This window comes from Gopherus flavomarginatus, chromosome 6 (assembly GCF_025201925.1).
Source record: "Gopherus flavomarginatus isolate rGopFla2 chromosome 6, rGopFla2.mat.asm, whole genome shotgun sequence".
NCBI lineage: Eukaryota > Metazoa > Chordata > Testudines > Testudinidae > Gopherus > Gopherus flavomarginatus.
The window spans coordinates 26,956,595-26,981,366 of NC_066622.1; the positions used below are offsets into that span (position 1 = coordinate 26,956,595).

At 37.3% G+C, this 24,772-nt stretch overlaps 1 protein-coding gene across 5 annotated transcripts in view; it reads left to right on the top strand.

Annotated features, from left to right (window-relative positions):
• ERC2 (ELKS/RAB6-interacting/CAST family member 2) overlaps window positions 1-24,772 on the top strand; it is an 845,311-nt gene that overhangs the window by 764,163 nt on the left and 56,376 nt on the right. For all 5 annotated transcript variants that reach the window (XM_050958427.1, XM_050958428.1, XM_050958429.1 and 2 more), the window contains one exon: window positions 7,635-7,821. The gene's annotated coding sequence lies outside the window, so the exon portion shown is untranslated. The remainder of the gene's footprint in view (window positions 1-7,634; window positions 7,822-24,772) is intronic.

Below are 24,772 nucleotides of genomic sequence, written 5' to 3' on the forward strand. Positions count from 1 at the left end.
TTGTGTGTTCAAAACATGCAGTTTAACTGAAAAATGTAGTTTGAATTGATTACAGTGAACGTTTAAGGCATTATTTTATTTGGAGTAAATAAGCATAGCCTTCACAAAGAGACAACAAATCCTTTCTTGGAAGTTTAACCCCCCTTTCTTACTTTCTATTAGAAAGTCAACCGCAAAAAGTACTATAGATAACTGCAGCTTTTATTTCCAACCTGGCCTTCCGTGTTCTGAAAGTAATTTGCCATACTGCTTCTCAGAGTCTGCTCAAGGACTTCCTCTAGCAGAATAATGTGGTTCTTATTAAGTACATCCTATAAGACCCTAGAGGATTGCATGCAAAGGAAATAAGATGTAGACACAAATGAATTTCCATTCTCCAGTCAGATATATGATATTGATGATCATGATGTATATGGAGGTTATTGTTAAGAAGACAAAGAAAGAGGATTAAAGCAAATGTCTGACAAATTGGCTGTCTTTATATGCAAACATGACAAGTGGTCTGTCTGGCTCACCAGAAAGAGGAGATGCAGGCTTCAGGCCAAATAATGATACAGTCAACAAATTTGTTTGAATCACATGCTCTCATGTAACGTCTCTGTTAAATAAGGCCTCATTTTAAGTTACATCATCAGGAAGGACTTAAAAGTTTTACATGAAAAAATGATTGATTTTCTTTACTCCAAGTGATGCTTCACTTATATGAATTTTATTTCTTTAGCATAGTAACAAGATGTTCTGTTAAAGTGGCACTTCTGGAGGAGATTCCCCCCCCCTTAGCTCTTTCTTTAATGAAATACACTAGATATAACCTATTACTTTGCAAGATCAACTATTTTAATTTTAAGTTTGTGTTTCCTACTGTAATTGTGTTGATGCTGAGAGATATGTCTTTTCTGTATGACTAAGTATTTTCTCATTAAATGGCAACAAAAGCTGATTGAGTAGAGGAATGGACCATAATAACATTAATGTAACGTTTCTTATAATTTGAGTTATAGAAATTTTGAAATTCTACTGTATCATGCGTAATGTAACTGAGTGTAGATTTCTGAGCCTTAGAATGCATATGATAGATGAGAATGTCTTATACTAAACTGACATTGCACGAGTGTAAAAAAGTTAACAGACATTTTATTCTTCAGAAATATGCAGAAGTTTTGTTAATCAGGAGTTCTAATATGACTTTCCTATTAAACTGTTTTAAACCATGAAATCTGATATTTTCACCATGACTAATCCATGAAATTTGTCAACTTTGTCCATGATTTACACAAGCTGTATTTATAAGGAGAACTTATTTTAGTCCTAAGGCATGGAACATTATTTCTCAGCATGCTTTTAGTATCTTTTTACTAATACGTATAAACAAAGTGTGCACATTCAATATATTATTTCAAGATCAGGAAGTAAAACATGAGCAGCACTCAGAGTAGATTCCTCATGGCTAAGTATATGAGTCTTAAGCCATTAAGAAGAAAATAACCTATCATATGAAAGTTGGTAAGAATGGCTGTGATCTTAAAGTTTACCTAAAATAATTGGATAACTTGCTTGCAGATTAAAAGCATGTGTGACACTTTTATGTCTTTATGTTTTAGGCTACATGCAGAATTAATTGCTGTCAGCATAAAGCAGACCAAACAAAAATGGATTTGCATCAGCTGTTTGTTTAGAAAAAAATTGAATGACAGTGAGCATAATTCAGTTTTGCATTTTGAGGGAGGGGGTGGCCATAGAGCATTCACATACTGTAGAACAATACTATATATGGGAAAAATTAGAATCCTTTATGTAAATGTAATAACGTGCAAGTAATACCTTCAAAAGGGTAAAAGGGAAAAAAATCTCTTGCCTCTAGAATGTTAGTCCGTTACAGCTGTCCTCCATCACTTGGTAGGGAAAAGGGTTGGGAAAAGGCCAAAAAGCAAACATTCACAGAACATCCAATTTTAGCAGAGTATAATGTCTTAATCAGCTTTTACAGAATTGCTTTGAACCGTACATGCTATAAATGTACAATACATTCACATACTTAAGTAGTCACACTCCCTGTAATGATGAAAACAAGATGGCTACTTATTTATGCAACTACTCAATACTGTAGTTGACAGGAAAGCCATATTAACTAGTGGAGGGAGCAAGAGACTAAGCACTTGACTGTTATTCCTGGCTCTGCCCAGAGTTCCAACCCTCTAAACCTGCAATTTACATAGATAACCTATGCCTTTGCACTGGGATTTGGTTCTTCTCTGCGTGGCTCCTGCCCCCTTTTAGCATGGCTCATGTTGGATCCATTTACCATGGGAACTACTTAAGGGTGGTTTCCAAACTGTGGAGAAGAAAATTGGGTAGATTAATGCTAAGAAGGATTAAACAGAACCACAGGTGATGCTATCTCTGTAGCTTTTCCACCAACCCTCTCATCTTGCAAAAAGAACATGAGTACTTGTGGCACTTTAGAGATTAACAAATTTATTTATTTATTCTTGAAATCTTGCATCCTGCAGTGTTCCAGACCACCAGAGAAGGCGTGGATGATGATGCAGAAGTGGCTGTGGCCTGTGCTGGGATCCCTGGGATCCTTCTGCCTATGGAGGGAATGATAATTTTTCCAAACTTACCTAAGTATCTATTACTTGAGAACTAGAGACATTTATTTCAAGTTGTAAAATACTTTAATATAGCCACTTTTGAGTTATTTGTGAGTGGGGGTAGCCATTTGAAACTTGTAAGCAGAATTTTCTCACTTACCTAAGCTCAAAAACATCTAAATGGATTTTCTTCAAGCTTTTCCCAAAAATATTACATTTGGCATGAGACAAAGCATGAGGAATCTTAGCCCCCAAATGGAACATTCTGAGAATGTTCTGAGTGAGTAAAAATAGGAGTTTATAAGAAAAGTAACATTTTATAGAATCATAGAGAAGTTGGAAATAGAGAAGATCTGTCTATTGATCTTCTTTTTTCATATAACACTTTTTATTGTGGTATCTAAGAGCTGTAAGATTATCCAGTTCATCTTTCTGCAAACACAAAATTGTTCCCTGCAGAAACTGTAAATGTTCATTGACATGAATACTATAGTACAAAATCCATGAATAATCAGTAAAAGTTATATAGACACTCTGTTACTGATTCATTCCAGATAACTCAGTCATTTTGGGCTAATCTTTGCATATATATTCAAATTAATATATAGGGAATTGTCCAGCAAAAGACTGATGACATGCTTCTGCAGCAGCCAAGGTATCACAAATGTGTTTGGCTTTATCCCTCTGATGCAGCAGTTTCAGAATATAGTCATATGTATCCCACATTGAGATTCTTCTTCTTTGTTCCTATCTTAAAAATGCAATGCCATGTTATCCATATAAAACATAATCTTCCAAAATGTATATTGGCTTTAGAGAAATCCCTAAGTTCTACATCAGTTTATTTTTCCAAAGCATACATCTATCAGCTAAAAGTGCCCTTGTTTTGCCTGTATTATGTCACTCACATCTGGAAAGAACTGAATCCTGCTGTTTTAGAAGCTGATCTCCTGCTGTTATTTGGCTATTTGTAGGATTCTGTCCCAATTCCTCTAATCCAGTATTTTTCAATAGAACCATATTTGGACTTGTGCAAATTCTTTTTCTTCCATGTGAGGTTCTCTAAGCTGGGACAACATATATTTATATCAGAGTTTTAATGTTCTTTTTCAAAATGGTTGAGTCTCCTCAACTCCCCTGGGTAGAATATCTATATCTATATCTATATCTATATATCTATAGATATATAGATATATAAATGTATTCTCCTTTGATCTGTTGTCCAGAAGTTTTATTGTACTTTAATATTATATAAATCAGCTACAGTGCATGATTTCCTGCTGCAGTCAGGTTTGCCATCTTCTTAAGTTGTTTTTTCCTATTATAACTCTCTATTCTGAGTTCACTGACCCTGGTTCCTATTATGTCAAAGGTTAACTGATATCCGTCCAACCTGTCTGTACGCAGCCTTCATTAGTTCTTTCACTGTGGTCAGCCTCTTCTAAGGTGAGAATACACAGGAAGATGGTGTGTCTGATATAGCTGATGCATGCCCAAAGATGTTTCTGTAAAGAAATCAGTTTTAGCCATCTTTTCTTTACTTTTTGGCATATGGTGAAGACTTACAGCTACCTTGCATTTGCCAGTAACGTTTCTGTAAAAGTATAAATTGATCCCCATACTTAGCAAAATGTAGACAGAGCAAACTTAGGGACAGATTGTTTAGTGCTTTGCTCTACAATTAACTCTATTGAATTCAGAGAGACCACTGGTGGTGTAAGGTACTATTCCACGAGTAAGGGAATCACAGTCTGGCCCTTAATGAGCTAGAGCACACAGGCATTCATGCCTGCTCACTTTGTCAGTTGGGCTTTCTCTGTTGAGAGACAGTTTTGACCAAAATTACATAGGAATTAGTTTACTGAAAAGTTAAAAATGGTTGATTTATGATGATGATCATTTTACCATACCACAGAAATGGGAATTTCCTCATCAAGAGCTACTGTATGTGCCTTAAATGTATTTTTTAAAAAAACTTATAATGCTGTGTGTTTAACTTTACCTATGTGTACTTCTCAAATAAAGGTTAAAAATAGTATTAAAGAAATGACACACTGAATAATTTAGTAGTATGTATTTTGGTTGTACCAAATATGGTACATTTGCAAGGGCCACTTTAAAACTGTACCATGTTTTCTTGCTTTCACTGTGATTGCCTCTAATCCACTACTCCTTCCTGTTGCTGACTCACTACTGGCAGAAGCCACTCCAACCATTGTCTGGCTATGCCAAAAGAGGGACAGGAGACATTTGACATGGGTTTAATCAGGCTGCAACTTTATTATTAGATGTCTGGGACTACCTGTCAGATAAAAGTGTACAGTGCAGGTGACCCCAGTGTTTACTCCATAATTACCTGGGGGGCTTTTACCAGCTCCCCCTGTTTTTCCATCCAGGTCCTTCCAACAAATCCATTGCTGGGACCTTACCATACCCAGGATCTTCCACCGGCTTCCTCTCTTTTTCCATCCAAGTCCCTCCAGCAAATCCATTGCTGGGACCTTACCATCCACCTTCATAGGAGAGTTAAGGTAGGCGCTAATAGTGGGGGTTGACTCCCTGCCATAGGAGTCCCCAGCCACCCCCTATTTGCTCTTTTACCAAACACCTCTTTTAAGTCCTTTTCCAAGCCATTTATCCGGTCACTGGTTGCCTTTTCCTATGGAGTACATGCACTGGACATCTGCCCTACACTCAAATAATGAGTTGTGACATATTGCCTACCTCCCATCATGCCATGCATGAACAGAGCCCATCTGAACCCGCTGTGGGGAATGCAAAAAAAAAAAACCCCCAACTCCACCTAGGCCAATATGGTAGCAAGGGAAAAATTCCTTCCCATCCCCCCTCAACAGAGCAGCGGCTAGCATAATGCCCACATCGGGTCAAGATCAAACCTGGTATTTTACCACCTAAACAGGAGGGAGGGTGGGTACCGCCTCAGCCTGCTCCATGCAAAAGGGAGGGTTAAGATACAGGGCTGCCCCTTTTAAGCCCCTCATTCCCAGGGGATGAGTCAGCAACCACACTGACCATTTTGCAGCAGTTTTTATCTTCTCCCCCCCAAGCCATAAAGCACAGTTCCCTTCATTCAGCTATCCAGCCAAATCCCACCCCCCACCCCTTAAAGGTGCAGAGTGGTCATTAGCTGATGTGAAACACCATCTTCTGAAATGCCAACTCAGCAATGGGGGTGGGGATGAGAACAGACCAATAGTACCAACAGCTACTGAACTGAGAGACTATTTAAAGTACTAACAGGTTTTGCTGATGATGATGGGATACAGAAGTTAGAAGAAAGAAGACAAAAAGGAAAAGAAAAAGGCATGAGAGTATATGTGGAAAAGAGAGAAGAGAAAGAAATGCAGAGCAGACTAAAGGTAAATGGTAGGGAGAGAAGAGAGTATGAGAAGAGAGGAAATCGGGACAGATTAGAAGAAAGGGAAATATGAGGGAAAAAAACTTACATAGTTTGGCCCTAGGCAATTACAGTTGACAGGTACTGTATGTAAGATTTGTCCATAAATAATATGTTAATATTTCTAATTATAGAAGATACATAAAGGAATGGAATAATCATCAAGAGATTTATTTTACAAAATATAAAGAATAAGATTTGTGAGTGCTTCTTCCATAATATTTATTTTATAAGTTTTGCAGATCTACTGTTCTTTTCCACTTTTACTTTAAGATTAATTTAAACCCTTGTTGTTGTGCTTCAAATTGTGAAATCTTCTAAGGTCAATGAGTGAAGTAATTGACCTGCCTCCTGTAAGATACAAATATGCAAGATAAATTACATAATTAGTTTTAATTACATAATTACAGTGTTTAATGTGTGGGGGTCGAAGGTTACTATTACATTTAGAAGTTATGGCAAAGAACACAAAAATAAGCAACATAGTTTAATTCTGTGTTTCTTTAAGGTTTTCTAAAAGGGGTTCAGTATGAGCTATCCTTGACATTGAACATTGGATGATTATGGCAAATAATATATTGCTGTTGTGCCTTGTAGAATCATAGAGACACCTTTGTAAATGGCTAAGTGCACTTTACCAAAGGCTTCATTTAGATTTAAAGTATACTAAAGTTAATCAGCGGTGGGAACTCAACTGACAGCAATTTAATTTGATTGGGTAAGGTAATTACGTGATTACCAGTCGTGTTTATATATGCACAAGGATATTTTTATTGGGAAAATCTAATTGCTTTCTTACTAAGAAGAGAAAAAAACAAACAAATTTGTTATCACAGGTTAAGAGGATATCCTTCGCTCCTCTATGAAACAGCTTTTTGTTATATATTAGAGACAAAATGAATTTGTTTTACCTTAGAACATTTGCTGATTTGCAGCAGGATTATATTAAGTTCTTTTTTTATAAAATATAAGTACTAAGGGGTTTTTTTTTGGTTTTTTTTTTGTTTTTTTTGTGAATCTTATCACTTACACAGGAATTTGGTGATAACCTAAAGATTTTGTGATGCTGGTCATTCATGATCCCTTTTAATTGTGCAAGAACTGTTGCTTAAATACATCATAGTCAGTTTTTCCATCTAGAAAATGTACATAGGCCAGAGCTAAACCTAAGGATCCAGGTTATTAATGGTTATTTGGGTTTTCCATGTTAAAAAAAAAAGGCAGTTATTTACTATACCAGAGTTAGAGTAGTCAGCCGACAGAAGCAATGTTTGCACTTTTATGAGAGTGGATTTAGAGTTGCCTTCTGGGGCATTGCTGAGTGAAATCTCATTTTATTTACTAAAGGCCTGATGCAAAGCCCATTTAATTCAATGAATCAGGCCCTGCTTTTTCATAGTACTGGTGATGCATGCCAGTTTTGTAGAGTTGCATCAGATGTCGTTGAAGAGATGCAAGCAGGAAACTAAAGATGACAAGAACAACTGAATGAAATGGGCTAATTACAATATGACAAATTTAGTCATCCAAATATATTTCTGGTTGTTCAAATACACTATTTCTCCCTCATACTTGTTTTTCCCTTATATTACAATTTTGAATGTGTTGTCTTTTTAAACTAGATGATCCAGTCACTGTTGGAGGCACATAGCCATGGCAAATCTCACGCTGTACATTGATCACCTGTCCAACCTTTGCCTAGAGTGTGATCCCCAGTTCCTTCAAGAGTTCCATCTTTACCTGTCCATAGAGAGGAGGAGGAGAGAGACATCTGGGATAACCACACTTCAAAGATTAACACCAGAGCAGGTTGCATCTTAATTTCATATTGTTTTCTAAATCAGTTGCCAGTACTAATTTAAATATTTGATGAAGATTTTTCCTTGATGCATATTGTAATGTCATCAGACAGATTGCAGCATGTGAAAAGTTTTTACCATCTTAAAAATTTCTTGATTGAACTTCCTACTTACCAAAATTATGCATACATTTTTCACAGACCCAAAGTGTGAAACTGAAACTCAGGTCAGTCCAGAAAGTATAAAGAAATCAGTTAATGATGATCATGTTTAGTGATGTCTTTGAACAGGTCTTTTGCAAACATGCCTAATACAAAGTCAGAAATGATTTGTTAAGAAGTCCAAAAATGTGGAGGTTATGTTATACTTCTACCATCGTGTGCTTACATAGTTGAATGCAGGATCTTCAGCAAGTACACTCATTTGCTCCAGGCATATTAAACTTACATTTCTTACCCATTCTTCCTCCTGCATTACCATGAGAACCTTGATATGCACAAAACAGACAGGGTTTCACTTACTATCCTAAGGACTGCCCCTCCAGGAGTCTAGCACAGCCCACACACAATTCTGGAATATGTCCAGCTTTTTTCCTAAGCAGAATGTGAACCTGTGACCTTGTGGGCCTCAGGCAAGAGGGCTGCCTACTGAGCCACCAATACCCAGGCCATCAATAAGTTTTAAATGCCAGTTGCAGACTTCATAGAGATAATGACTTCAGTGTGTAAAGGTTTTGTTGTAAAGACCACAGCCTCACATATGGTGTGATAGAGTAAATATGCTGAAGCCATTTTAGATCTGTTGTGTAACTGAACTGTCTTGATATAACAGTTTTTGTAGTACATTTCCATTCATGAGATATTATTGAAAGTGACACTGATATATAGGTTTAGGCCCAGAGTGTAGATATTGTACCAAGAAGGTTTAGCAAAAACAGAATGTTTTCATGAAATTGTTAGAGTGGAAATTTCAATGTAAACAATTTTTTGTTTGGATTTAAACATTTTCCTTCAGGATTTGCACCCACAAATTGCAATGGCGTGCTAGTGAATGAGAACCTGAAAGTAAACATACTTGTAACCGAGAACCAGTACTGAAAGTGTTGAGTCAATTTTTATTATGTTTGTTAAATGAAATGCAAAGACTAAACAAATATAAATCTTGAAAGGTTAGATTTAAAAATTATTTCAAATATAACAATCCAAGGCAACATTAGTAACACAGGTAAATAAATTTGTTTGTTTTTTAATATTATTTTTAACCTGAGAGTATCTCTTTATTGTATATTCTTGTATTGTTCAGATATAAGATAAAATTATCCTAGATGAAGCCTTAAGGTTTCTGGCTTATTTCTACTTTATTAATGTTCTCCATTTCCAATTTAGTAGTAAAAAATAAATAAAAGGTGTATGAGATTTTAGATAATTCTCATTCATTTGCTGTTGTTATTAATCATGGTTATTACTAGGGCCCTACGAAATTCACGGACCGTGAAATCTGGTCTCCCCTGTGAAATCTGGTCTTTTGTGTACTTTTGCCCACAGATTTCATGGGAGAGACCAGCATTTCTCAAACTGTGGTCCTGACACAAAAGGGGGTCACAGGGTTATTGTAGGGAAGTAGTGGTATTGTCATCCTTACTTAGGCGTGGCTGCTGGCAACAGCACTGCCTTCAGAGCCGGGCAGCTAGAGTGTGGTGGCTGCTGGCTGGGTGCCCAGCTCTGAAGGCAGTTCAATCTATTTAAATGTTAATGTTTTTGATACAACTTCATAGATCAGTAAGCATTAAGTATGAACCTAGAACACTTGACTAGATCACTAGCATTATCAAATTAATTTGAATTTTTATCAATATTTCTGATTAGATAATATGTTTTCATTATGTTTGCTACAGTTGAGCCCAGACCTGCAGATGCTTAATCACACATGTAGTCCTGACATAGGCAAGTAGCTTACTGACTTACATAAGTGCACTCATGTGAGTAACGGTCTGCAATATCAGGCCAGATTTTTATGTTACTTTTTTTTGGGTGCACTAAAATGTTAGTTTTCATAATGACAGCTGAGAAATACTTTTGAAGTCTCTTGAGGGCTGTAGCTGGTATAAGACTAGAATTGTAGATTTGCTTGGCAGTCCTTTTGTTATTTTTGTATGTCTGCTCCAAGTACTTCAAGAAAACAAGTGATGTGCAATATTTTTGTTACTTTGCATCCAGTAGATATACCACTTAATTTGGTATCTGAAATTGCTATATTGAGAACTGGCACTTTAAATGTCACATAAACTGGTAAAATACAAAACAGAAATAGAAAATTAAATATACAGAAAGAGCCCTTTTTTAAAAAGAGTCAGTTTCTTCCACTCATACTTACTCCACAAGTATCCCTATTGATTGCAGCCAGGTTATTCACAGAGTAAGGAAGCACTCAGTATGAGCAGGGATGGCAGAATCTGTGCAAAAGTAGATAATACTTGGGATAGATGATAATGTAATCACTGTTGAAACTGAGGTCCTTTATTTGTCCACAAGGTAGATACAGTACATTTGACAGCAGTGCATGGTTCCCCACATATTTCTGTCACTCTGCCTTAAATCTTCATTGGAAGGACTGTCTTTTTACAATAACTACAGAGTAATATTGCTAAATATCTTTCATAAACAATGTATTTCATAATGCACAGCAGATACAACAACAAGTGATATAAGTCAGTACTATAATTAGTTTGCATAGTAGGGGCAGTACATAGGAAGAGTAATGAATTGATGGAAACACATGCCAGGACATGGAACTAACTAGCAGGATGATTGTTGAACGCTGCAAAGAAGAGGTAGGTTTTGAGCTGCATGTCAAAAACAATTATGTCCATGAAGTAGAGAGAGGTACCAAGGTTATGAATATGATATAAATAGCTAGATAGTGAATACATTGTTTGTGACAGCTAGTGCAGTGGTAGAAAAGAATTGACTTCAAACAGGAAGATAGAGATTGGGGAGTTTGAAAGGATGATTGAGCTGACAGAGTAATTGGGAGTTTAGAGAGAAATTGGTAGGACCATAGCTATGAAAATTCTTGAAGATGAGAGCAATTTCTTAATGGATGAGGGATTATTTGGAGGCCAATGGAAGTCTTTTAGGATGGGTGTATTATGGTTGTGTTTTTACCTTTGAGTGATCATGCTTATTACAATGTTCTAGAAAGACTTGTGGTCGGATATGCATGACTTTGGGAAACCATAGAGGAAGGGAGGTACAGTAATCAACTAAAATGATTAGGGGGCTGGGGCACATGACTTGTGAGGACAGGCTGAGGGAACTGCACTTATTTAGTCTGCAGAAGAGACGAGAGAAGGGGATTTGATAGCAGCCTTTAACTACCTGAAGGGGGTTCCAAAGAGGATGGAGCTCGGCTGTTCTCAGTGGTGGGAGATGACAGAACAAGGAGCAATGGTTTCAAGATGCAGTGGGGGAGGTCTAGGTTGGATATTAGGAAAAACTATTCACTAGGAGGGTGGTGAAGCACTGGAATGGGTTACCTAGGGAGGTGGTGGAATCTCCATCCTTAGAAGTTTTTAAGGCCTGGCTTGACAAAGCCCTGGCTAGGATGATTTAGTGGGGTTGGTCCTGCTTTGAGCAGGGGGTTGGACTAGATGACCTCCTGAGGTCTCTTCCAACCCTAATCTTCTATAATTCTTCTATGATGTAATGAATGAGCAACCAGAGTGCGTAGCCAATGGGAGGCTGTGTTGTTGAAATGCTAGGCAGGCTTGCAGTTATAGCACTGTGAAAGAATGTTAATACAGAGTCTGATGTTTACATGTATTTCCTTTTACCAGTTCAAAATGTGTTGCCTTTCAATTTCATTGGATATGCCCTTGTTCTTCTATAAAGAGAGATTAAATAACAGCATTCTAAACCAGTGATTCTCAAATTTTCCATGCCTTGACCCCTTGTTATAACAGAAAAAGGTTTCAGGACCCCCACATTGCCTTATTTCCTTTAATTTAGCTATAAAGGAAAGGAGGATATTCACAACCCTCTGGAACCTGTTTGCAACTGTTCTTTGAGGTCACAAGCCCTAGGTTAAGAACCCACAATTCATAACATTCATCATTTTATATACCTCTTCCAGGACATTCTTATTCGTATCTCCTGTAAACTAAACAGTCTTTTCATATGGAAGTCTTTCCATGCTTCGGATCATTTTTGTTGACTCTCTCTGGACCTCTTCTGTTTCTGCTGTATCTTTTTTAGGTGAGGTAACCAGAACTGAACTCAATATTCCACTTGAGGTATATCATCAATTTATTTAATGATATTGTAATATTTTCCATATTATTTTCTAACCTGTTCTTTATACACCTGAAGTTGACAAACTTCTACAAAAGAATTAAGTTGAATATGTGGCACTGATGATTGAAGTGATGTATGAAGCTACTGTAGTCAGGCTTATCTCTATGCCCTTTCAGTACTTAGTCATTCTACGGAGATGACCAGTGAGGGTGTCAGATGTGATGGTGGTTTTGATGTGGTCATTTGTCCACTAGAAAACAGATTGAATCCACCATGTCTTTTCAGTTTTTTCAATCTGTTCATGTATTGGCCTTTAAAATACCAGCCATGCTTGTGTTAAAAAAAACGGAGATGTCAATCTGAATTTAGCAGCTTGTCAATAAATGATGATTGAGGATTTGAACAAGCATTCAAATGCTGGACTAATACTTTAACCAGCCTGTGAGACAGCTTTAACCCACTCATGTAGGAACGTATACAGTGTAGCAGTCCCTCATGAAATATGAAACTGTGAGAACAGCTGAATAAATTCAGACACATTTTTGAATATTCTAACCTTTGTCTTAAAAATTGAATAATATAGAAGAAAAACTAATACCACTTTCTTTTGTTTTTGTTATTCTGTTGAGTAACTAGGAAAACTTAAAATTTCTTGGAGTTGCTGGTTTAAAGAACAACTGGCAATTTTTTAACACTATGGTATATTTAGCCACTCCCATACAAACTCTATTCCTTCTCGCTCATTAAGGAATGAATCTGGTTTCTGTTTTGTTCAATACTGTATATACATCGCACCCATAAATATTTGAACAAAGTAAATACAAGATCTCAAACATGGAATAAGCTTTCAGTATAAATTGGGGGCTGGGAGTGTCTTTTAAAATATTTTATTCAAAGACCAAATGCTGCACTTTAGAAAAAAAAATAATTAAGCTAAAAAAATGGATGGATTTCCATGTGCTGTATAGCAGCAAATTCTTGACCAGATTATGTCTTGATTTTCACATTTATATGTCTACAGATCTGGCTATAAAGAATCCGTGAGGAGGGTTTTGCGGATACCCTCTTCAGAAACACATGGCCAGTGTTCAGCCATATCTCAGGCTAGTTTAATTCTCCTTCTTCAGTCAAGGTGCCTCATTTTTGCTTACAAATACAGAACAGACTTCGTAGTAATTTTCTTACTTGAAAGCACAATGGTTTTATTCCTAACTGGTAATAGCATGAATTGGACATACGTTTATGACTGTGCTAAAACAAAACATGCATAATGTGAAAGATAGTTCTGTGATGAGTAGTTGCAAAAAATATACCAAACATGTTGCATATTGTAAAATTTTGATTAAAATTGTACTTATATAAATTTATATGTATAGCCCAATGGTGGTATATACCTGACCTTTATGCATTGCAAAATTATGAATGAAAGTTTGCATGATTTTGTCACATGGACATTTGTTGCTGTCACCCTCTCGCAGATGCCTCAATACTTTTTCTGTTCAGAGCATATCTGTAAGATATATATGATTTGAAATTCTGAGGGACAATCTAGTTTATAATCAGTAGTTCAGTCCATCCAGGCTTGTCTTGGAATGAGACAAGGTTTTTGTTATGTTTTGGAGTCTGGTTAAAACGATTCTCTGCATACGCACTTAATGTGGTTAGATCAGCCCCTGTAATCTCTTGATCCTCTTGTGTGTAATATGCCTTTTAAATATGATCAAACATAGAATACATTTAATTATAAAAGAGTCTTTTAAAACAAAGACAATTATAAATATAGCACATATGGCCACTGTTTACAAGGCAAAATCATACAATACAAGAAACAAAATAAAAATGTAATGTATAGAAACAACATTACTATGCATTACACAATCAATTAATTAATGTGAATCTCCTCCATGTAACTTTACAAAACCAAATAATTTACATTAAAAGTAATTTACATTACATTACAGTGTCCACCCTTTATTTTGATGACGGTTATATCTATTGACTGAATACCTAAGGAGACTCAAAATACATGCTGCTTTAGCAAAGTTAATTATAACTTACACTCTAAATTTTTCTTTCAGCTATTTCTGTTTCACATGGTAATATAGGAATTAATGGGATACTCTGTTAATTCTACTGAATTTGGACATACCTGCCCCTTTGTGGGGTTCTGCAACATAAAAGGGGGAAAACATGCACAGCTAGAGATAGCCACCCTTTTCAGAGGATGAGAGAATAACAGCATATCTTCAGCAAGGTTCAGTGATTACTTTCAGCTCCTTAAATGTTTGATTATATGCTCATGGAAGTCAATGGCAAAACTCCCATTGACTTTAGTAGTTCAAGACCATAGCCTAAATGCATAAAGCCACATGTATGTGTTGTACAATATAAATAAAAACATACATCACTAAAAATAATGAACTTATGCTAATGGCATGTGAAGTTTAAGTCTCAAAAACTGGGAATTTCTGAAAGCTAAGATTGCTTTGACAACATTAATTTAGACACAGAGCACATCCTACTTATTTTATGGTATACATTAGTAACAGACAATGTTAATTTGGGTTTTCACTTAACAAGGAAAATAAAACTGCAAAATGTGACATACTGATAGTGTGGTCAAGTTACTGCTATCAGATTAATTTTAAGCATGCTGGGAATTTCCTGACTTTTGAGGACTTGATTTCTGAACCTTAACATTGGATTAATTTATTTGGTTTGGTTTTAAACTTTCTTGTTTTTGAAAAAGAAATATGAAAAAAAGAAATGCTTTGCTCACAGAATTTGTGTATACCATGATCCAGTGCAATCAGTTTGTAGAGTTTGAAAGTTGTTTGAAACTGAACTATTCAGTTTACACCTAAACTTTGGAACTATCCCTATGCTGAAATATATTATGTAAATCAACCTGTTTAAAACACTTTAGTAAAATATCTACACTAAAGGCTCCATAGCCCAATAACTCTCTCCTCTGCAGAGCCTATCGAGCTCCCCAGTTCCTGACCCCAGCAGATAGACCAATCCTTAATTAATCCTTTAAATTCCTTAATACACAGAGCTTTTTGGCCTAGAGCTCTTATAAGTTCCTTGGTCTGTAGATACACTTTCAGCCTCTGCTGGTTTTGGTAATGCGGTAGTGAATCCTTAATACATGTATTTTAAAAGAGCTAGAAAAATACAAGAAAAGTTATGCACAAAATCTTAGTTTGTAACACTCAACTTTAAAGTGGCTGAACTGATTTTCTTCAAAGTTTTCTTCAAGCAGACTTTTTCAATGAGATCTGCAAAACAAAGTTTGACATTCCTAGCCAGAGCCATTTGATGCAGACACAGCAGCAAATTGAGGACAGAGACATGCATGGAATTAAGCGGCAGGCTGTAACTTTTTTTAAACTTTAGGGGCACTACTTACCCATCACCCATACTCTCCTGTGCCAGGCATTTAATTGGTATCAGTGCAGGGATTACAAGGCTCCTTACCATGTAACCCATAACTCGGGGTATGTTCTTCTCAGCCTTCCCCACTGGACTCAGCTCTCTATGAGTCCAAGCACCCTCTCTCCTGTGAGGGGGACAGAGGATGCAGAAATGTTGGGACCTTGACTTGTAATGGCCACAAGATTTGACCCTGGCCCATGAAGGCCTCACCGTATCTCATGAACCTGAGGCCCATCACCAAACTGCAGGCCTTTTAACTCTGGGAACCCTTTATTTTATCCTTTTAAATGCACTGGAAACTGGCCTCAAGTTGCAGTGAATTAACAACTCAATTCAGTTAAGTACTGAGTGCATTCCTACTTAACCCACGGTGGCTTGAAGGTGCTGTGAGAACTTAATAATGTACTTAGGTAAATTTTGGACTTTGAGATCCAATTATGATTTTTATATGAAGCTAAAACATCATTTCAGCATGTATACATCTTAACTCTTGTGTGTGCCAAAGAAACATTACTTTTATTTCTTTTTAGTTGTATTTTACCCCTTTAGTTACCAGAAAACAATAATTTGCTTTATTCTTGGTTCAGAAGTATTAATTATATAGCATTCAGCTATTTGGGGAGGGGAACAGGGAGAAGTAAACTAAATGTTAATTGCAGATAAATACATTTAAAATGTGTGATATTTTTAAATATTTTTTTTAAATTGGGCAACCTGCAAAAAAAAGCTAACAATGAATAAATGGTTCAGGGTACACATGAAAAGATACTTCACCTGATAGAATTGTTCCACAGTTGACTGGTGCATGTAAATACTTTCTCAGTTACTCCATAAAGAGTCTCTAATAAATTTATTTGATGGGAAATAAACAGTAAATAGGGCACTTAGTGTAAAGGAATTATATCTCACATATGTATTGTCATTCTACTTTTGCTATAAGGAATCCATTTCTGTAATCTATATTTCACTACCCATTAGATATAGGCTTTCTAGGTACCAGGTGTGGTCATCATGCTGACATTCAGGCAAGCTTGAACTACCATTGTGTATTTCCAGAAGTTTTAGTTTTTTTCTATACTAATTAAATGGTATACTGGTAAATCTCTATACAGATATGTTTTTTCTCACAGAAGCAGAACTCTAAAATAACGAATGCTTAGAAAAGGGAAATGAATTACACATTCATGAATTCATGATCTAGGCACAAACATTTAAATATGCTTAAAGACAGCAAGCTACACTTCTGGAAATAATGTTTTGCAAACAGGCTTGTGGAAAGCTGGCTTCTTGTATACAATGAGTCATACATTAAATTAATGTTCTCAATCAAAGGAGTATTAAAAAAAAATGCATGAGGAGCAGCAGGAATATCAGTTGGTGAATTAGCATATATTTCTAAAACTCTTGAAGTAATTTTTCCATCTGTTTTAACTAAGTGCCATGCCATTGTATACCTGTACAATATAAAGCACAGTGCTGAAGTATGAAGGCTTCCTTTGTTTCATGTGTTACAAGCCCATAGTCTTTTTGCATTGTATCTTCCATCTTCAAAAAGCCTTCCCTCAACCCCCTTGACTCTTTGGGTCCCACTTTATCTAAAAAATCCTCAAGTGTGCTCTGTACCAACATCAACTCTGATCTTAATTCCCTCCAATCTGGCTTCTGTTCTACATTCCACCAAAGCCATCCTGCCCCAGGTTACTAATAAGAGTCAGGTAAATAATATTAATTGGATAATTTTTTGACAAATTCTACATTTTTGAATAATGTATTCAGTTAGTAATTTTCCATTATTTGCACAGTTCTACTTAGCAATGACCCCTGGCTAGGTAATCTAAAGTGACATTTAATCCTCATTTTTTTTTATTTGCCTGCTTCCTCTCTTCTGTTAGGTTCTGCAACTCCTTTTCTCTCTTGGTTCTCATCCAGTCTCACAGTATTTCCTTCACTGTGTTCTCTAGTGACTCTTGATCCTCCTCTTTGGCCCTATTTCATCATTAATCTTAATGCTGTATCCTCAGTCTTTTCTTCTTCTCCTTCTGTTCAGTTGCTGGTGACCAAAGCCACTCCCATATTTTCAACTATTAACTTTATACAAATGATTCCCAAATGTACCTCCACATTCTCCCCATTCTCATCTGTCTTATCTCAAAGTGTTTACAGACCTTTCCTCACTGATGTGTCGCCATCACCTCAAATCCATTGTTTCCAAAACTGAAATTCTGCACTTGCAGGTTGGGGCTGAATCTTACCACCTCCACCTCTTCCCCTCCTACTCAGAGTGACTAAGAAGTTTTTGAAAGATTGGGCCACCATAATTTATACTGGTTATCCTGACCTTGGTTCCCTTGTCTGCATAGACGTCAATCATGTACATAATAGACTTTAGGATTGGTGGCAGTTATCAACATATATTCCAGAGAAAGAGAGAGAGCATATAGTGCCTAGCATGAGAATCATTTATTCTTCTTTTTTAACATTTGATTTCCTGTGTATGGGAATCCATAATACTGACAGTTTATTGCAAAGAGATACATAATAGTTAAATACACATTTGCTTTCTTAAAGAACTTGTGCAGTTTTTTAGTATATGCAAATATTGTTAGCTTTATGTAACTATTCCTCTTGTCTAGATTTAAGAAATTGATGATAAATGTTCAAAGGATCATGTAAAACTGTTAAATTGTCAGCTTCAAAACTGCATAAAATGTTGACTTTTCATTAGATCCCAGTGCTGAGGAATGTCCGACTTTCATCATAACAGAGTTGTTTAGTTCTATGTAAAGTCTAAATACTCTGCCCTTGGGAGATATCTTACTGTCACCTGCTCCTAAATTGAAAATTATTTCTTCAGCCAAATTTTTTTTAAAGGAATTTATTTTTTTTTCTTTAACAGAGGTCTTTGATGTGGGACAGAATTCCTCTTCAGTGTAAAATAAGCCAAGGCCTAAGTAAGAGATCCTGTATTGGAGAGATGCTATTAAACAACTATTTAGTTTAAATGCATCCTGTTCTAGATAAGCAACTAAAATCTGTCCCTTTTTGATCTCTTTCTTTCTGTCTACATTAAACAGATATCTAGATATTTGGATAAATGTCCTTTTAGATACTTTACCAAGAGAACACTTTAACCCCCTTCTCCTGTTAGCTCTTTCTCAGTAAATAAAAAAGTACTATGTGAACTTGTTTAAAGTATTCGTATTCACAGTTCTAATAGTCCAAATATGCACTGCATGAAATAATGGAGGAGCAAAAGATAATAGAATAGAAAGAGAAAAAGATGATATAACTTAATATTGAACTATAATCAAAAGGCTGAGCATTTCAGATATAACCAGAACTATCAACAGTATAATCTTAATTACAAATTATAAGAAAATGCTGCAGACCCTGTAGAACAAATTCAGTCTTGATATAAGCAGATGTAGTTGCCATTGAAGTTAATGGGAATTGTTCCCACTTACACCAAAACTGTACTTTGGCCTGTGCCTACATCTCAGTCTTAAATTTTTCTGTATAAGAAAAAAGAATAAGGTCCTGTTTAATTTTAAAGGCTCTTGTTGAAATTAGGGGGAGCTTTCATGAGTAAGACTATTTAAAAACTTAGCAAGGGTCTCTGGTTTTGGCCCTGCTTTAATTGTTTTCATTAAGTATATTGCAAAGTATGTTTTACAAATAAACATGGCTGGTTAATATGAAAGTTTAATATGCTGGCACAAGGGCAAGTGTGGCAGAACCAGGGTATAGGGCAGCTGGAGAGAAACTTTGCAGAAGAGCCAGATTTAGAGGGTAGAAAGAAACCTCCCTGTGGTTACAGGTTTATTTTTCATGGTTCTTGTACAACCAGGAAATGGAAACAAAAACCCCATCACAGCCTACACTTCCTGCATGAAGATGAAATCTTTAAACTCCATTTGGGGTCAATGCTCAGCACCTCTGAAAATCCAACCATATGTGTCTCGAGTTGGCACACTAAATCAGTGGCCTCTTTTGAATATTTGTCTGTGTTTTGCCCAAAGTTGAAAGGGAGTCTGTGGTAGAACTGTGTTACAGTCCTGGCTGAGTTCCCCCTTGTGGACCATCATCAGGCTGCTGTGTTGTACCCAGCCTTTGGATTCCACAAGCTTCCAAACTGCCTGGGTCTGGGCAGCATTCAGACGCTGTCTCTAAGTGCAGCCTCTCAGACAGATTCCTGGGGTGCAGACTCCCTCTCTGGTACCCCTTCTTTGGGATATAGGACTCCATGGTCCAGCTGTGCTAGCCTCAAGACCAGTTCTGAACCCTGCAAGTCTCCTCAGTAGCTTATGCATGTTGTCCCCAGAGGTGCCCCCCATGGGCACTCTGATTTACAGTTTAACCCTTCAGGGTCCACATGACATTTACAGTAAGGAACATTCAGTCTTTGCAGAAAAGCTTGTTAAACAAATGCAGACTTTGCCAGGAGAAAGCACAAGAGTGTTACAGATCTGTGGAAAACAACAAACACCTGTACACAATTCCCTCCCTCCATTTCCCTCACCACTTGTGAAAGTCTTTTGGGTCTTGGTCCAGGTTCCTCCTGCCCAGTCTTCTCATTCTGGTAATAGTGTGACGACACCACCCCCCTTGACAGTGAGTGTGTCTTTTTTAAAGCAGTCTGACACCTTTTCTCCTTCTATCCTTGCCCTAGAGTATTTCCATTTTCCAACCCTTTGGGTGCTCCGCTGGGCAAAGGGTTGGTAACTCCCATTATCCTGCCACCGTAAGGCTATTTAATTGTTGATTTCATTCAAGATCAGACACCTAGGAACCAGCCCATCTACCTTCCTCCCCACCCCCAAAAAAACCCCCAAAAAACAAGGGGGATGATGCCAACATAACAAGCATATAGAGTGAAAGACTACACTCAAAATGAAGGCTGAATTACAACATATCCTCCACCCCTCAAAATCAGACTGTGGACACTGACAAAATGCTCAATCTGGAACTAGACCCAGGATTTCTGAGTGCTGTTCCTATGATTTAGCCACAAGACCAGCCTTTCTTCTTTACATTTGACTGTATTACGATACCCAGCTAGTCTAGTGTGAAGCTTTTGTGCAGGGATGTATAGCAATCTCACTTGTTGTAAGCTGAACAGAGCTGCGAGGCAAGCCACATGTGACTGAGGTAATATGATTTTTATAGGAAAAATCCCACTCACTGGATGACTGGTCAATTTAATACCAGTATCCTCAAGTAGCAGCCCCTAATTTAGTGCACTCCACAAAGATGAGAAAATGGCAAAAAAGATAGCTACCTCATCCCACAATCAGTGCACACACGTCAGCTGTTCAGTAAATAGATACTATCTCTGTGCCTTTCTCTTTACTGTTTAATGAATTTCTTAAATGGGAGAGAGAAAGAAGAAAAAAATAGTAAATGCTATATGTATTAAAACATTTTCATGAGTAACTTACATTTCTGGTTGCTATAATGGACTTTGACTGCAAATATGAAATCTCAGATGGTCTTGTGTTAGAATATGTTTTTTAAAAGAATGTGCCAGCAGATTGAACATTACACATGGGCTAGAGTCACCCCAACCTGGTACATGCTGTCTTCTATTGGTGTAAACCAAGATCTGCGGCCACCAGTAGCTGTAAATCTGCCAGATGTCTTCTTTACTGGAGCAACTGTAGGGAGCCAGTGCAACTCAAAACAAGTGCTGGCTAGGGAGAAACCCAGGCAGCCTAGAGAGAAACCCAGGCAGCTTGGTGATGCAGTGATCTTTAGCTTCCTCCATCGAGACGCCTATAAAGCCCAGATGCAAACAAAGGGGCCCCCATGAAAATATAGTATTCTACAGTATTGCAACTTTTTTTATGTAAGGGCCCCCAAAAATGCTTTGCCCCAGGCCGCCTGAATCCTCTGGGCGGCCCTGCACCAGCCCTCCCCTAGGAGTGACTCCAACCCATAATGTTTAATAAATTAACTATGCCAGTTGCTCTTGTTGTAGCAGAGTAAAATGATATTTTCTTTTTCATTCATTCATTATTTATATTGCAGTAGTTCCTAGGAGCCACTGTCATGGATCGGGGTCCAGTTGTGCTTGATACAATACAAATACTGTACATAACAAAAAGATGGTCTCTGCCCTGAAGAGCTCTGCTTACTAAGCTATTGTAATTAGTGCAACACAAGAAATGTTTTTATATAGTGGTGCCTGATCAATAAGTCCATCCCTGAATGAGGCCTGTGGGCACTACTATAATACAAACAATAAAATAGTAAAAAATAGTGGTCTCCGTTAGAAAATCAGTATTTAACAACACTTATCACACTGTATTGTCTGATATACTGAAGTTACTGCCATAGTATGGTTAGAATAGGAAATAATGCTGGTCTCTCAGGGTACGTCTTCACTACCAGCCGTATTGGCGGGTAGCAATCGATTTCTCGGGGATTGATATATCGCGTCTCATCTAGACATGATATATCGATCCCCGAACGCGCTCCTGTCGACTCCGGAACTCCACCAATGCAAACGGCGGTAGCGGAGTCGACAGGGGGAGCCGCGGTCATCGATCCCATGCCGTGAGGACAGTAGGTAACTCGATCTAAGATACTTTGACTTCAGCTACGCTACTCACGTAGCTGAAGTTGCATATCTTAGATCGATCCCCCCCATTAGTGTAGACCAGCCCTCAGATTTAATATTTGAGCTACCACCATGTGGCAGCTGTTTCCTTTTTATTGCAGTCTCTCTAACTATGATCTAGATCTTTGCCATTGTCTCCATATATGTGCCCTTGTAAAGGCTATCCAGATTAATATGCATGTTCCTTTTCATCTCTTGTTAGGATTAGTATAGTTCTCTTTTTCTTGGTTTCTGTGCCACTTCTCTTACCTTTAAAAAAAAATTGTGGTTTTTACTTTTTTCAAAACTTGGCTGCCAAAATGTCTGCTGACCTTAGTCTTGTACCGAGAGATTTACTAATCCTTCATAAGTAAATTTTCATCATTCCCCAGTATGTGGGATCTTCTCTGCACACATTTAAGAAAGCTCACATGTCTTTAAAATTATTTGGCATACTGTGGCCTGAGTTTGAAATCAAGCTTTAAATTGCTGAACATTATTTGATTTGAGTGTAGTAACTGAAAAGTGCTATAAGGTATTTATACGAATGATACTATGTCGGTGCATGTGAGCAGCTGAGTTATGTGCTTCAACAGTCCTATGGAGTCAGTATCTGTGTTATTATTATTAATGTGTTTAATAATCTTGGGAAAGTCTATCCTGTTGGTAAGGAAGTAAGAGCAGCAAGGGTGACTAAATATTTTCCCTCAGTGTCGGTTGATGGGTGCTCTTATTATTTCAACAACTCAATCTTTCCTACATAATTTCAACAATAATAATAATAATTAATTAATAAATAATACAAAAAGCACACAAAGAATTTTGTTAACCAGACCCTTAGTCTGCTTAGTTGCATTATTTAAAGGTAAATCAAAAATGACCAATGATAAGAATATTCACAACTTTTTTTGCTGCAAGGCTTTGGTGTCTTCCATTACATCTAATGGTGTTGATATGCCTATAACAGAGATCCAGGGACTGCATATCTTTTCTTAGAAACAGAATGAATGGAATTTTAAAAGGCTGTACTGTAACTTCTACAATCAATCAATTGGACCTGTGATATAGCATGGCCAGAGGGCAGCAGGAGAGTGATAGATGGGAGATATGTAAGCCCCAGGATGATGAGAGCCTTATTCCCTGTAGAGGGAAGAGAGGCTGCTACAGATTAATTAGAGCACCTGAAGCCAGTCACCTGATAACCCCACCCCCTGCTTCAATCAGACAGTTGGAGCAGTTGAAGCACAGTGGATTGGTGTTGGAGCAGAGAGCAGTTTGGAGGAGAGCAGTTTGAAGGAGTTGAAGCAGAATGGTTTGGTGTCGGAGAGAAGAACAGTTTGGAGGAGAGCAGTTTGGAGAAGTGCTGAGGCGGTCCAGAAGACCAAGACACTAGGTAAAGGGAAACCCGGCTTGTGCAGAGCAGAGGGACTCTACAGACACAAGGGGTTGGGAGAAACTTGGCCCAAGCGGAGAGAAGGCAGGAAGCCCCACAAGCTGAAGGGCCAGAGAGGGAAGTACCCCAGGGGAAGGAATTGCTAGTTTAAGTGGTTTGCTGCTATCCCTAGGGCCCCTGGGCTGGGACCCGGAGTAGAGGGTGGGCCCAGGTCCTTCCCTCTCCAATTCCCTTTTCTGGGACACTAGTGCGACAGTTGATATCCCAGTTCAGGGTCGAGAAACGGCACCCTGAACTCCCCACCAGAGGAGAAAGCGTGGGACCCATCATAATAGTGCCGGCAATTTGCCACAGACTATATCAACTGTGAAAAAACTTACTTTCAGAAGAATAAGTATTAATGAAGATGTATAGATGTCTATGATACAAAACATTTGTGCCATATTCATGCTGAATTTATGTCTAAATTTAATTTATTTGCAGAAGTGTGAATTCTGAATTCTCAGATTCAGAAGTAATTCAGAGGATAATAATGTTTCTATTTGACCAGAGATAATTTAATTACATTTTTCAGAGGCTGTCAAAATGATTTAGATTTACCCTTAGATATTAAATCCATTCATGTAGATTAAATCCATTCAAAGGGACCAAGATTTAGAAATATAGTAGTTACAAAATTCACCAAACATCCTGTAGTACAGAAAATAGCATGTGAACTGTCACAATGCAGTTTAAATTCTGTACTAAAAAAGAAGTGAATTATTGAATTTCTGAAACAAAGTCAATCATAGTCATCCAAATCCTTCCTTGCTTTTGTCTCATTTCATTCCCTGAAATTGGCAAAAACTATTTTCAGCTCATCATAAACCAATTAGCAATAATAATGAATATTGTATATGCTGCAAAACCAGCAAGTAACAATATATCTAAATTATATCACAGAGGGAATTAACTGGTACATGTGTTACATTGTTTATTTGTGGGTAAAACTGCAGTATATAAGTATCAAAACTCAGTGACTAATGACTTTCTATAAGTGCAAAATGTCAATAGTAGCAATATGTTTATAATACTACTGTAAATCCAAGCCAATGAACAGTCAGTAGTTTAGCTAAACATACCATTGAAAGCATTTAACTTAGCACTGCCATGGAATATCTAGTTAATAACACAAACAGCTGCATAGAAAGTATCAGGTGCCACTAACAGGCTGATGTATGCATGCTGGTGCATATCTGTG